This window comes from Lineus longissimus, chromosome 9, assembly GCF_910592395.1.
Source record: "Lineus longissimus chromosome 9, tnLinLong1.2, whole genome shotgun sequence".
NCBI lineage: Eukaryota > Metazoa > Nemertea > Pilidiophora > Heteronemertea > Lineidae > Lineus > Lineus longissimus.
The window spans coordinates 14823163-14836448 of record NC_088316.1 but is presented as its reverse complement, the minus strand read 5'-3'; the positions used below and the strand labels follow the sequence as shown (position 1 = coordinate 14836448).

General features: G+C 39.8%; 1 protein-coding gene, 1 long non-coding RNA gene and 1 other non-coding gene across 5 annotated transcripts in view; 1 reads left to right on the top strand and 2 right to left on the bottom strand.

Annotated features, from left to right (window-relative positions):
- Window positions 1-2524: 2524 nt before the first annotated feature.
- Window positions 2525-13286, top strand: part of LOC135493212 (uncharacterized) — a 109983-nt gene continuing 99221 nt past the window's right edge. For all 3 annotated transcript variants that reach the window (XM_064780305.1, XM_064780306.1, XM_064780303.1), the window contains exons 1-2: window positions 2525-2668; window positions 3263-3517. The gene's annotated coding sequence lies outside the window, so the exon portion shown is untranslated. The remainder of the gene's footprint in view (window positions 2669-3262; window positions 3518-13286) is intronic.
- Trnap-ugg (transfer RNA proline (anticodon UGG)) lies at window positions 3954-4025 on the bottom strand. The gene has a single exon. It is a non-coding gene; the product is annotated as a tRNA-Pro (tRNA).
- On the bottom strand, window positions 4935-6170 carry LOC135493864 (uncharacterized). The gene is made up of 3 exons (XR_010448306.1): window positions 6089-6170; window positions 5723-5788; window positions 4935-5311 (listed from the first exon to the last, which is right to left on the bottom strand). It is a non-coding gene; the product is annotated as an uncharacterized LOC135493864 (long non-coding RNA).

Genomic DNA, 13286 nt, shown 5'->3' with positions numbered 1-13286 from the left:
GAAGATCCCCCCATCTATAAAAGGAAGACCCTAATGTCAACTATAAAACGAAGATCCCCCAACTATAAAAGGAAGACCCTGATGTCAACTATAAAACGAAGATCCCCCCAACTATAAAAGGAAGACCCTAATGTCAACTATAAAACGAAGATCCCCCCATCTATAAAAGGAAGACCCTGATGGTTTTCATTCTCATGTTCAGTTACTGCACAGTTTGTTTTCATTTTCGGTCCATGCTACATTAATGATTTGAGAAAGTAAGTGTACCGGGTAATACACCAGTCGTGTCTAGCCTTAGCAGCTTAGTGGCACAGTTTACATAAGGCGGGGAGCCCCGTACCTGTTACCATGCAGCCGTGCTCCAATATGACCTAGTTTCTCACTGTACTCATCATAGCCAGCCCTCAGCTTCGTCCAGAAGCTGTTTCTATGTGCATGTGTGTGTATCGTCATAGGCTCCCAGCAGGTTAGTTGATCACACGGCCAATATGGAATTGGTCCTCCACCATCATGGGTCGAGACTGGCAGGTCGGTCGCCAACTCCTAAATGCAGTGTTAGGAAAATCCGGAATTTACCTGAATGATCTGATCTCCTATGTCACTACGCCGCACTCAGGCTAGCTTGCTTGTTGAAATACAGATGCTCAGTCACATGTTATGACGTGCAAGTCTGCAGTAACTGAACTTGAGGGTCTAAAACCACCAGGGTCTTCCTTTTATAGATGGGGGGATCTTCGTTTTATAGTTGACATTAGGGTCTTCCTTTTCTAGTTGGGGGGATCTTCGTTTTATAGTTGACATTAGGGTCTTCCTTTTATAGATTGGGGGATCTTCGTTTTATAGTTGACATTAGGGTCTTCCTTTTATAGTTGGGGGGATCTTCGTTTTATAGTTGACATCAGGGTCTTCCTTTTATAGTTGGGGGGATCTTCGTTTTATAGTTGACATTAGGGTCTTCCTTTTATAGATGGGGGGATCTTCGTTTTATAGTTGACATCAGGGTCTTCCTTTTATAGTTGGGGGGATCTTCGTTTTATAGTTGACATTAGGGTCTTCCTTTTATAGATTGGGGGATCTTCGTTTTATAGTTGACATTAGGGTCTTCCTTTTATAGTTGGGGGGATCTTCGTTTTATAGTTGACATCAGGGTCTTCCTTTTATAGTTGGGGGATCTTCGTTTTATAGTTGACATTAGGGTCTTCCTTTTATAGTTGGGGGATCTTCGTTTTATAGTTGACATCAGGGTCTTCCTTTTATAGTTGGGGGGATCTTCGTTTTATAGTTGACATTAGGGTCTTCCTTTTATAGTTGGGGGGATCTTCGTTTTATAGTTTTGGGGGGGTCTTCCATCTTCGATCTTCGGTCTTCGGTCTTTGGTCTTCGGTTTATAGACACCCGAATATAATGAAGATGTACATTAGACGTAGTGTCCTTGAAATTATACTTGCAGATCGGAGTAGCACAAATATAGCAAAGTCGAACTTAGAGAGATGTCGAAAAAAGCATTGCGGTTTACCCTTTTGGGGTCTTCTGCACTGCACCCAGTGTTGACCAGTGTAGAAGTAGATATTTTCTTCCTGGATGGTTCTCTTTATCAGTACGAACAAATCCAACTTATTTGTTTATCTTATTATTGTTGATTAGCCAATAGAAGTACCTTCAGATCGCATTTATTAGTTCTTTAACATGCACTGTGCAAATATGTTAACGTATTCTTATACTAACCGCTATGTTTTTATTGGTTTGTAACGGAGTTTGCATAGAATTATGCACATCAATATCGCAGTAGCTCGTTTCGGCATTCATAATGATAATAATTGCACATGAACATTTACCGTACGTAATATAAAGGAATGCGATGGTCGAGAAAGTGGTATTGTAAGGTTGTGTCACAGCAAGAGCAACAGTAATCTCAGATAGTATACTGTACATGATTGCAGAAGCCTTGGCCTATTCCAGTCGAACCATGTATACGCGAATTGAAAAATTATCTTAAACTCCTAACTGTGGTGTTCGAAATCATCTTCCTTCGTCCTTTTGAATTAAATCATAGACAACCTATTGTTTTTGAAAATAAATTTAACGAACAGACGGGAATTTGAATAGGTGCACTGGTAACACAGAAACTGACACTGCGTCAGTATCTTAAGATATGGATATATAAGAGTTAAATAGTGCATATGATAGCTTCTTATACCATCGATTCAAATATTCAAATATAGGTGTACTGGTTACACAGAAACTGACACTGCGTCAGTATCTTAAGATATGGATATATAAGAGTTAAATAGTGCATATGATAGCTTCTTATACCATCGATTCAAATATTTTAGCCCTTTTCTTGAACTTATTCGATTGGTATGTAGCTTCTTCTCAGTTATACTCTCGCAGCAACTGCAGCAAGCGGTTGTAAACAAAAACCTGGTGGCGAGGATGACAAGCAGACGACACATTGGTCGATATATCGCCTGCCGTACTCGCGGTGTGAATCGAAGTGAACGCCAGATCGCTCTGATCACTCTGAGAAGTGGCACAGTTTGTGACAGTTCTCCTCGTGTTTCGACCGGCTAATTAGGATTGCTAGGAAAGTTCTTTGGATTCTTTCGTGCTGGGATTTGCTTGGGATTCCACAAGTAGACATTATTGTCTCTTGGTTCTTGGTGGCACTGTAAGTGATTTGATATGATTCGTTAATTAGTTTTGAAAAAAACTTTCAAATTGCAGTTATGGAAACAAATTAGGAAATAATTGCTGGGGTCGTGCCCGTTCCGTTACACTTTCTTGTACTCCCTTTACTGCATTTAAGAAACTTTGTAACTGTACTAAAATGTTCACTCATATACTTGTCTTTCTTTACTGGAAATTGTTCTTATTTTCTCAATATCGTAATATTTCAATCGTAATATTTCGTAATACAGCTTTGCTCCTTCCGTCATTCAGCTTCATTCATTTCTTTGGCTCTTGAATTCACTTTGGTCAATGTTACTTGATAAAACAAGGCAATGACCAACGTAGGTTAATTGGAGCGTTGGAAAGGATATGCCAACTTCTCTTCTTCTTTTTTTATCCAGGAATTTGTTTTATAAGTAAATGACACGTTTTGGCAGATTCTTTTCCTTGATACTTAACAATAGCCGCCAAACCTAAGGGAAGGAATCATTAAGTCGACAAAACGTGTCAAGATAGTCCTGTCATTACTTTTTCGATAACTCATCATGGCAACAGCACAATCTCATTCACGTTGTCACATCTTTATTTCCAGGGTATTCTCGAATGCGTCTGACGTGTAAGGAACTCAACTTTCATGACAGATAGGGATAAGCTTTTGGGATATTTTCTTTAAGTGTGACATCGTGGATAGTTCATCAACCTAAAACCATAGGAATACTACCTTGGTGTCATCGCGTGTCTTAACGTTACGCTGAACTTCAGGATTAAACATTTTTAAGAAAGATTATTCTTGGAGTTCAAATTCGTTTTGTATGAAAGGATTGGATGTTTCCCTAATTGGAATAAGGTAAGTCAGCCAAAGGTACATGTATCTGAAATATGACTTGCCCGTGTCAAAGTATCCAGTGTCGATCTCACAAAGTGGTTAAATTTAGCAAATTGGCAAAAGTCACTCTTCAATGTTTGCAACCTCTCTAAGGACCATTGAGGCTGACATATAGTGTCATTAAGAGTAGGATGTCCTGATTATAGAGGTCACATTGAATGAAAATGAAAAAAATTCCAGACCAAAACCGGTGTCATTTAACAGAAAAATGTCCTATTAACGCATGTGTCACTGAAGAAGGGTTCCATGCAAGTACTTTCTTTGTGTATGCTTTATATATTAAATCATGTAGGGCAATAAAAATCAGTTATCTTATCACCGTTGTACACCTGAACCAATTGACATCATTTGCAGTACCTGCTGAACTACAAAAGGTGTAAAACTGTGGAAAAATAATGGGCTCAGCCGGGAATTGAACCCGGGACCTCCCGCACCCAAAGCGGGAATCATGCCTCTAGACCACTGAGCCACATCTGACGGGACATCTTGAACTGGTACTATTGCTAGTCACACCAAACACCGCAATGGTGGATCTAATAAAGGTTAAATCGAGGCAGCAGAATTAAAAGATGCTGAGCTGTGCTTGCAAGTTACACAATCATGTATAGCTTTGTTTTTTGTGGACGAACACGCGTTGAAATAAGTTTTCAATTGAATTAAATGCATAACGTACATGTTAGCCATGTAATATTAGTACGCCATATACTAGTTATCAAATAAAGGTTACGTAAAGCTAATTCCAACAGTTTAATCAAATAAACGTTAACAAGATACCTTCGATAGCGCAATCTGATAAAATGACTTCATAATTCCTATAAGATTTTGTAGCCTCTGCTAAGGAATCCAGAAGTATTAAGGTAGCAGGAAGGGTTGGGCGTTTGTGGTTTCTGAGTCTGAGGGGGTTGGTGTCTGTTGACTGTGCTTTAAGAGAGACTAGGCATGGCGCCAGTCTCTCTTAAAGCACAGTCAACAGGCATTTGGTCTCAGTATTTGGGTTTTGATTGCCATGACTGTACCCCTGTAAAAGTCAGTGGAGGAGAAGTTTGGAATGATGAAAGCATTGAAGAAGAAGAAATGTTATTATTGAGGAAAGCAAAATTTATTATGAGACTAGAAGGCAGTGTCCTGACTTGATTATTTTGAAAATGGCGGTCTGAACACATTAAAAGGTGGAACATGGCATTTTATCGACTTTGAAGTGTTCCGCAGTTAAAGGGAGACTATAGGCAGCAGCTAGGTAGGCAAGATAAAGTCATACAAATTTGCCAATAGGGGTCAGTCATATCTCTAGGCATGGCGCCAGTCTCTCTTAAAGCACAGTCAACAGGCATTTGGTCTTAGTATTTGGGTAAGTACAGAATCAAGGCAGCTCAGAGAGCAATGATTGAACGATGCTGTGGACAAGTCCAAGGATACTGCATCAGTCACGACCAACTTCTCATCAGAAAGCGTCACCACCAGCATATTCAATGTTTAGTTCCAACCTGTACCAGTCCAATGCACGCCTGTCATGGTCAGCAGTGGTCAGCTTAGCGCGATATGGAACATTCTTCCGAAACTCAAGCGAGGGAAGTCTGCTCATTAGCCTATCTCGCGCACTGCTCCTTCTTGTCAAACATCGTAGTGAAATCGTGGTACAGTGGGGCGTCCTCGAGGATTGCAGCTGGTCGGACAGACGTGAGGTGGAATGTGGGCGGCTGCACTTCTTCGTTGATGTGCGATGGCAGATAGCACAGTTGTTGCGTTGCATGACAGCTGAAAGTGAATGTGATATCATAGAACTGAGGCGTTTGCAATGAGACTATAGGCGAAGTAGAAGCAAGGAGTGAAATGGGCCATCTTCCAGTGACTAATATACAGAGTAAGGGCACTGGGTGTTGTTAGATTCAGCATTGAATGTATTCCTCGTACAAGCGTGAATAGTGTGGACATACAGTGAGAGGTGAGAGACCCCTATTGACTACTTCTTGTAACTTTATCTTGGATATTATATTAGTATTGAACTTCTAGCCATGGAATATGAAGAAATTGAAGTTGTACTTGTAGGCATGGAATATGAAAAATTATTCAACGGTGAAAGACATTATTCCATGAGGCTTTGCCGTGATCGCAAAGGACGCGACGTGATTGGTTCACATGCTAATGAGGTATGATAATGATAATTACCTCTATAATGCTACTTGGATAGCGACTGTGTCGTTGACTGCAACAGTGGTCAATGTCAATGTGTGCCTGTAATGTCAATGAAGTATGATGAGGTGATGACGATAGTGCAATTATTAAATATTGGCAAGAGATCATACTGCAACATAGGTCTTGTTTTTGACAGATGACTGTGCGACATTCCCATTGGGTCTTGTTAGAGTCAGCGCTGCATGTATTCCTTGTACAAGCTTGAATAGTTGTGACCGACTTTGAGGGGTGAGAGACCCCTATCGGCTACTTCGTCTAACTTTATCTTGCCTACCTAGCTGCTAGCAATAGTGCCCCTTTATCAAGACTGAAACCCACTGTGCGGGGCTAAGAAATTACCTTTATAATCCTAGTTGGATAACCACTGTGTAGATGATTTGAAGAGTGCTCTGTGGATGTGTGCCTGTAATGTCAATGAAAGTATGATGAGGTGATGACGATAGTGGAATGACGAAATATTGGAAAGAGATCTATTCCTAGAAGAACATATGTCCTGTTTTGACTAGGTGGCGCATTTTAGAATCAGCAGTGAGCACTGTGTGTAACATGGTGGAGGCACCGGAGATAATAACTGTGTCGAAAGTATTGTTATAGGGCCTTCCCTAGGCCCATGGGGTTAAATTTACAATCCACGATTGAAAAGACGTAGTTTGATCGCATTCAACTATAAATCCATTGAACAGTTGTGTTCCTTTAGTCAACCGATGACCTTTTGTTGGGCCATGATCGGGGATTGTAAACTGTAAATGTATTATGGACTGGGAGACGGGGGAAACACAAGTGAAACTGAAATAGACCAAAACAAGTGATTTTGGGGCTTTGGTTTAGACGCATGCCCCACATGCGCTATGCGGGATTATACGGTTCATGTGAACTTGTTGACATCCACATGATCTAGTGCTGTTATTGGTCATGGTACATGGTAGGCCTAATCTGCAGTAATCATCATGGCTATATGTTTCAGGAAAAGCTCGGAGTAAAATGAACTGCCGATGAATAATGATGTTGTTCATGTTTAGGCCTACCATGTTTACTAGTACATAGCCATAGGGTATGCACTGGCCAGTGCACTTTCTGCACGTCGTCATGGTCATGTAGTATGATGTACGTGATACCTTGCATATTTTGTTTTTCGAATGCGCATGCTTTTTGGGCAAAATCACTTGTACCAACACTAATGAATATTGTCTTCTTATCCCTATGACTCCATACACAGCGAGGGCATTGTCCCATTCCCATCAAATGGTAACTTATTGTACCGTATTAGGGTAGAAGTTGGGGAGCAGATACCTACCGTTGCACGCCTGTCATAATCAGTAGTGATGAGCTTAGCACGATATGGAACATTCTTCAGAAACTCAAGCGAGGGAAGTCTGCTCATTAGCATATCTCGCGCAATGCTCCTTCTTGTCAAACATCGTAGTGAAATCGTAATGGAAAACGTCTGGCTTTGCGCCAGACGTTGAGACTAATAAGTGAAGAAGTAATAGGTAAAGAACTTCTACTTGCGCGAGACTGCTCTGATAAAATTATCATTGCAGAGACTACGGTGACGTACACATATATTTTTTACAATCAAAAATGCCCTCAAAAGACGACATGGAATGATTATTTTATTGATATTTCCTACTATATACCTTCCAATTATCACTTTATACAAATAGATCGGCGTTAGGTCGCATGCTTTTCTTTCCTGGTGACACTATAAAGCAAAATAGTTGCAACCCCGTAAATGCGCTATAAGTCCAATAATAAGTGACGGTGACCCGTTATAAATGTTTCGCCAGCTTCGCTTTTTTGCCGCTACGCGGCGCGTTGGGCCCTTGCGTCTAGACCAAACATGTTGCTGTCCGGCGCTTGCTGACACTGAATTAGGCACGAATATTGAAGAGGCCCCTTGACATTGTGGCGCCAGGATAGCCCCAAATGACAAAATCTATGTCAGAAATATCTCGACTTCTAATAAAGAGTACAACAATCAATATCTTCCTTAAATCGATACTTTAGAATTGCCCCTGAATGTGATATGATTGTGGTTTAAGATCCGCATTGGAAAATACTTACAGTCGATAACAAGTCGCCGAGTTCCGGGGAAGGCGACGCGTTGTCACTGTAAAGGCGGGTCTAGCGACCCTATAGCGAGCGACGAAGTACGACACGTATGTACGAAAGTCTAAAGTGTCATCAAGTCCTGGGCGATATCGTTTACGCGTTTTGTAAATCTGTTGTTTATGGTTAGTAATACATGTTTAGCTATTTTTAATATCTTGCAATCTCAATAGCAGTGCGCGGTATTATCGTAGAAACGACTTTGTTTGTCAATAAGATGTTGGCCTCATTGAAGAAACCACTTTAGTTAATGTTTCTTTGTTCAGCGAATGCCAATTGCAGCACACGATCATCGGGAAGCCCCATGAAGCAGTCCTGTCTAGCCTAGCTAGGTAATCATACCGTCACACTTGCACATGTCTGCGTAACCAAGTCAGAATACGATACCATTGCGTTCACATAGAAAAGCTTTCAGACCCTGTCGACTCGAGTTTCCAATACAGCATTTGTTTACCCTTCACCGAACCCGGGTAACCAATATCGATCTTTGGGAGGGGCAGGCGATGTTAGATGAGAAGTCGGGCACGATTAAGTTTGGAGGTAACAATCATACCTTCTTAACTATGTGATGAATTTGTCGACAGTGAAGAACCATTGAATACGGCTTTGCCAAACCAGTTGCATGAAGAAGTCGTTTAGTTTCCTTTGGGTTAGTTGACGGTTGCGATACCGGTATTGTATTTTGCCCATTTTGAGCCATGGTTGATATTTGTGTGCAAATAGCTGCATTGCATAGTTAATTCAGTTGGATATTTGGAAGCATTGTCATAAACTATGCCAAAGATTGTTACAATAACAGTTGGAAACGGGAACTTACACCAATTACAGTGGCGCCGAAAAATGACTGTGCTATTAACTTTCACGTCCTCAAACACGGTCGTCCTCGATATCTGTTTATCATACTATTTAGTGATGTTTACAGTTATACTAATACCATTGATAGGTGTTCATATCACAAAACATTTATATGCGAAATTGCAGATATAGTTGGCCTTTGACACGTTGACTCATTGGATTAATTTGGCATTTTTATGTGGGTTGAGACGGATCTCTTCCGTGACATTCTTGAGTTAAGACAGAAAGACAGTCGAATGTAATATTAGATGAATTATCTCAAACACATAAATTGGTGAACAACATGACCAGATAGGGCTGTCCTTAGGTGTCCCTGGTCGATTTTATCTAATATTTGGTCATTTACTCCTTAACCTAAATCAACCACCAATGTCTCTCAAAACTCCAGGACACATATCATGATATAGAAATTCGAAATTATTTAACACACTTTTCCTATGTTATTGGATGCCAGATTGGAAGCTCAATGACAAGGCGACTAACATAATATGTAACATGCAATAATTCAGAAGTACAGCCGAAGAGAGTTTCCTATTCATGACCTCTAGTCTAATTGCATGTCAGTAGGAGCTGCATGCCCGACCCTAAATAATAAATGTAACCAGTGCACTGCATGTATGTTATATGACTGATGCGATAGCGCTCCCACTGAGATGACATATTTCCCTTTTCATAAAATTCTGGTGGCAAGTACTTGAGATTTTCAAATTGATTTCTTTTCTCAAACACTTCCCGTCTCTGCAATTTCAGTGTATATAATTGCATATTATAGCTTAGCACATTCTCATTTGGGTAGACGGTAGTCTTCGGAGCATTTGTGTCTGTTGTGGGCGTCCAAGCACCTTGAGACTGATTCCTTGAACGCCGTTGCACTATCCCAGAATAACCGTATGCTTGGCGCTTACGCTGTAGCTTCGAATTCGTCCCTCCCTGTCAACGACGAGTGGTCTCGTTCTGTAGGCAAACGGCCTGAGCTGACTCTCACTTGCCAATTTCAAGCAACGCCCCAGTACCCAATGTTCGACCGAAGGATTCTGAACTATTATACGCCATGGCCAATTTCCCCTGAAGCTTCGTATACCCCTTGTTATACTCTTTTGTCTGTCCCCGCTACAGCCGCGCTGAAGATATAGGTGTGTAGAGGATGCGCCTTACCTCTTAATTGTATCTCCTAGCACTGGAATGACCTAACATTTCAAACCCAGGGTGAGGACGCAGAGTACGAAAGGTGAAGAAACAAGAAAAGAAATGGCCGCGTAGGGAGGTTGAATGAACAGTTCACCACAAAGCCAACTTCCGAGCAGCACGATTTTCCATTCCTTCCAACTCGTCTCCTAAATAGATGATCTGCAACTAACAGAAAACAACCGAATACAAATAACCGAAGAAAAAAACAACACGCGACTAGAGGAAGATTCGACGAAATTATAGAAAACTTTCATGAGATGAAGCAATTTCTTCGGAAGCGCTGTGGTACATAACAATTTGAGGGCATTGATGGCAATTATTGGAGTTTGTGCGATGATCGTTACTGTCGTGGGACGGTATGTTTACTCAACGAGAGCCTGGATTGGGAATTGTGTGCTCCGGAATCAAGGCGGGGATTAACAGTTTGTTGCGGGAGAGAGCCAATAATGTGGTGTGTGGCGGTGGTTAGCTCGTAGCTTGTATTAAGGTCAGGGGAGAAAAAGGACAGGAACTGCGCATTTATTGGCAACCTTGGATCACGTGTTTCTAGTATCTTATCTTATTGTGTGATGAAAATGCAGAGGGCCTATTCCAAAAGCACCAAACACTTTTCTAGCAGGGTGACTTGAGCTGACTCTACGCTGAACCTTTTTATGATACCAAAACCAAACCTTTCTCTCTTTCAATTTTCGTTAAAATTGCTTCACCCCGACGCTACCTGACTCAACTAATAAAACATCAAATGGAAAATTACGGCATGTTTTGCTTGGGGCTATTATTGAACAGTTAGCAAAATAAGCACGATATCGAATTAATCCCCTCTGATACTTCACTGATTGGTCCACTTAGCACTAATCGTATGATAACTGAGCCTCTCTTTGCCTTAAACACTGAATTACCAAATGTAACTCAGTAAGTGGGCGTCTAGACACTTCAAAAGTACCAATATTTGCTGATATTATGTGTTATTTTCTCTTTTAAAATCAGTAAATGGGTTGAAATGTGCAGAAAATAAATATTTCTATACCCTGGTACAGTGTTCATTTGAACCCACTTGGTGGAAAACATAATGATTACCAGTACTTTTCTCCTACGTGACATAGAGATACATGCAGAAAGGAGACATCTATCATACAAATGTACATTAATTTCTACACACACTATTTGAAAATGATAAATAATTCACGCAAAAGTATACATTTATCATTCAGCTGACATATAATATATCAACAGACTACTGGTCAATCGGAGTGATACAAAAAAGAAAGGAATGAAATCGACCCAAATCATAATAGTGCCAGTTAAGGCATTTAATCGATGGAAAACAAAGCATTACGCTGTATCTTTGATTGGATAAGGCATAAGTTTGCTTTGGAGTTTACACAAACTCCAATGATTTTCATTTAGTATTTTCATTTGTATACCTGTTTATACAATATCATAACTATTTTTATATGCGTGCTTTCTTTACTACATTGTACACTGACACCAGCATGTGGGCTTCTGACAGAGCTCCCTTTACGGTACAAAGTTCCCTTTACGGTAACCCGATGTGCCATCAGTCGCCTTAACACAATTTAGAAACCTTAAACCCATTGTATTGTAGAATTTTCAAACCTTATTGGAATGTATGCAACAATTTTTTCAAGGGGTAAGACAACGTTAACTTTTGTCTGATGGGGAGTGCAAGCTACTGGCAGTTCGAAAACAGTGGCTGTTGTACATCTTAAATGAAATTATCATCAAATAATAACGTGTATTTTATGTACCACTTTAAATGATCGATGCATGGCTATACGATAGATCCTGTTGGTTCACTGTACAGTACATGTCAAAAACCAAAAGTACATTGGATGATATGAATCAAGACTAGCAAAATAGTTCGACCGAAAACTTCATGTGCATTACTCTAGTACTCTAGGCTTTCCGGACTGGAGCAAAAATATTCCTTATTCATTTTACCAATGTTTCATATCTTAAAAACAGTTTCGACGTCAGCAAGTTTATGATGAGATTATGAAATGAGTAATGTTCATCAAACCAAAAGCAACACATTTGCAAGTGATGCAGTAAACAAGTTTCGCTATAAGGAATCAAAATGTGATTTTTTTTCCCCCCTTTTCATTGATATACACCTACAGGAGTGTGATGAGCAGCCTGAATACGGTAAAAGCAACTAAAAGAATGCAATTCACTTGAAAGATGGTATCAGATACACGAATCAAGGTAAAACATCAAATCGTGCAAAAGAAACTAGTCTGTGAATGAATAATTGTATCATTGTAAATAAACACCCTTGGATGTAAATCTATAAATATATCAATAATAGATGGATTATTTTTAATAAAACGAGATCCTATCGATTATCCGCGATAAAGGATTTGCTAAGGGTACTATTAGTTAATATTTCTCCGGTAACTAATAGGATTTTTTTAAACAAGGCTATGTTTACAATGTCATGTTATAAGGTTCTACAGCAAGCTCTTTCCTTGTATCGGGCTGCATCTAAGTCTAAGTCTATGGGACCATATCAAAATACCATGAGGCCACAAAAGAAGAAATGGTTTCATCGGTGTATGACTGAATTGACCATTTTCTCAATAGATTTATTATATCTCGACAAGTTTTTCCTGAATTCATCACTACACCGCAATGACGTCTATTAGTACTAAGTAATTGCATCGGGAAATTCGGAATCAGTTCAATAGCAATCAAGATATATTTTTTCGATCATTTAAGACCTGGCAATGATAAGTAATATGTTTGATTGACATCTCGCATAAAATGTCAATTAGTCCCGTTAACTTTTTGAATCAAAGCATCATCCATTCACCTTCACATTGTTATTTGCGATGAATCGAACTCAAATACGTTCAAAATGTCCTCCGCTTTGAAACAGTCGAGATATGATTGAAAAACACGATCCAAAAAGCAGTTTTAGTATTTTCAAACACAAACACCCGTAAGGCTTTTCCAATATGACTAATGAAGCTATTGAGACAGGCTTCTTCAATCTATATGATCTCATATTAACTCTATATACCTAATATAAAATTATTGAAATTTGCTCCAGGTTATATAGTTTTTATCATGTCTAAAGCTGTCAGTTTGCTTCACATCAAACGTATTTTCATTCTGCGCATTTTTATACTTTTTGTAGGAGGGTGGTGTTTTACCAGAAATTCCAATAATTGGAGTGGATAGCATTTGATTGACCTGACGGAGCCTTTAGGGTGGTGGTCCCTAAAAAATCCGATCAATGAGATTGAAGAGTAAATCAGTTGTTACGTAGAGTACAAGTCATCTATCTAGGTAAAAGGGATAGCTTTATATTTGGGTTCTGGTTCCTGGTACATTGATTTGGGACCTTGAGGCCTGGTGGCCT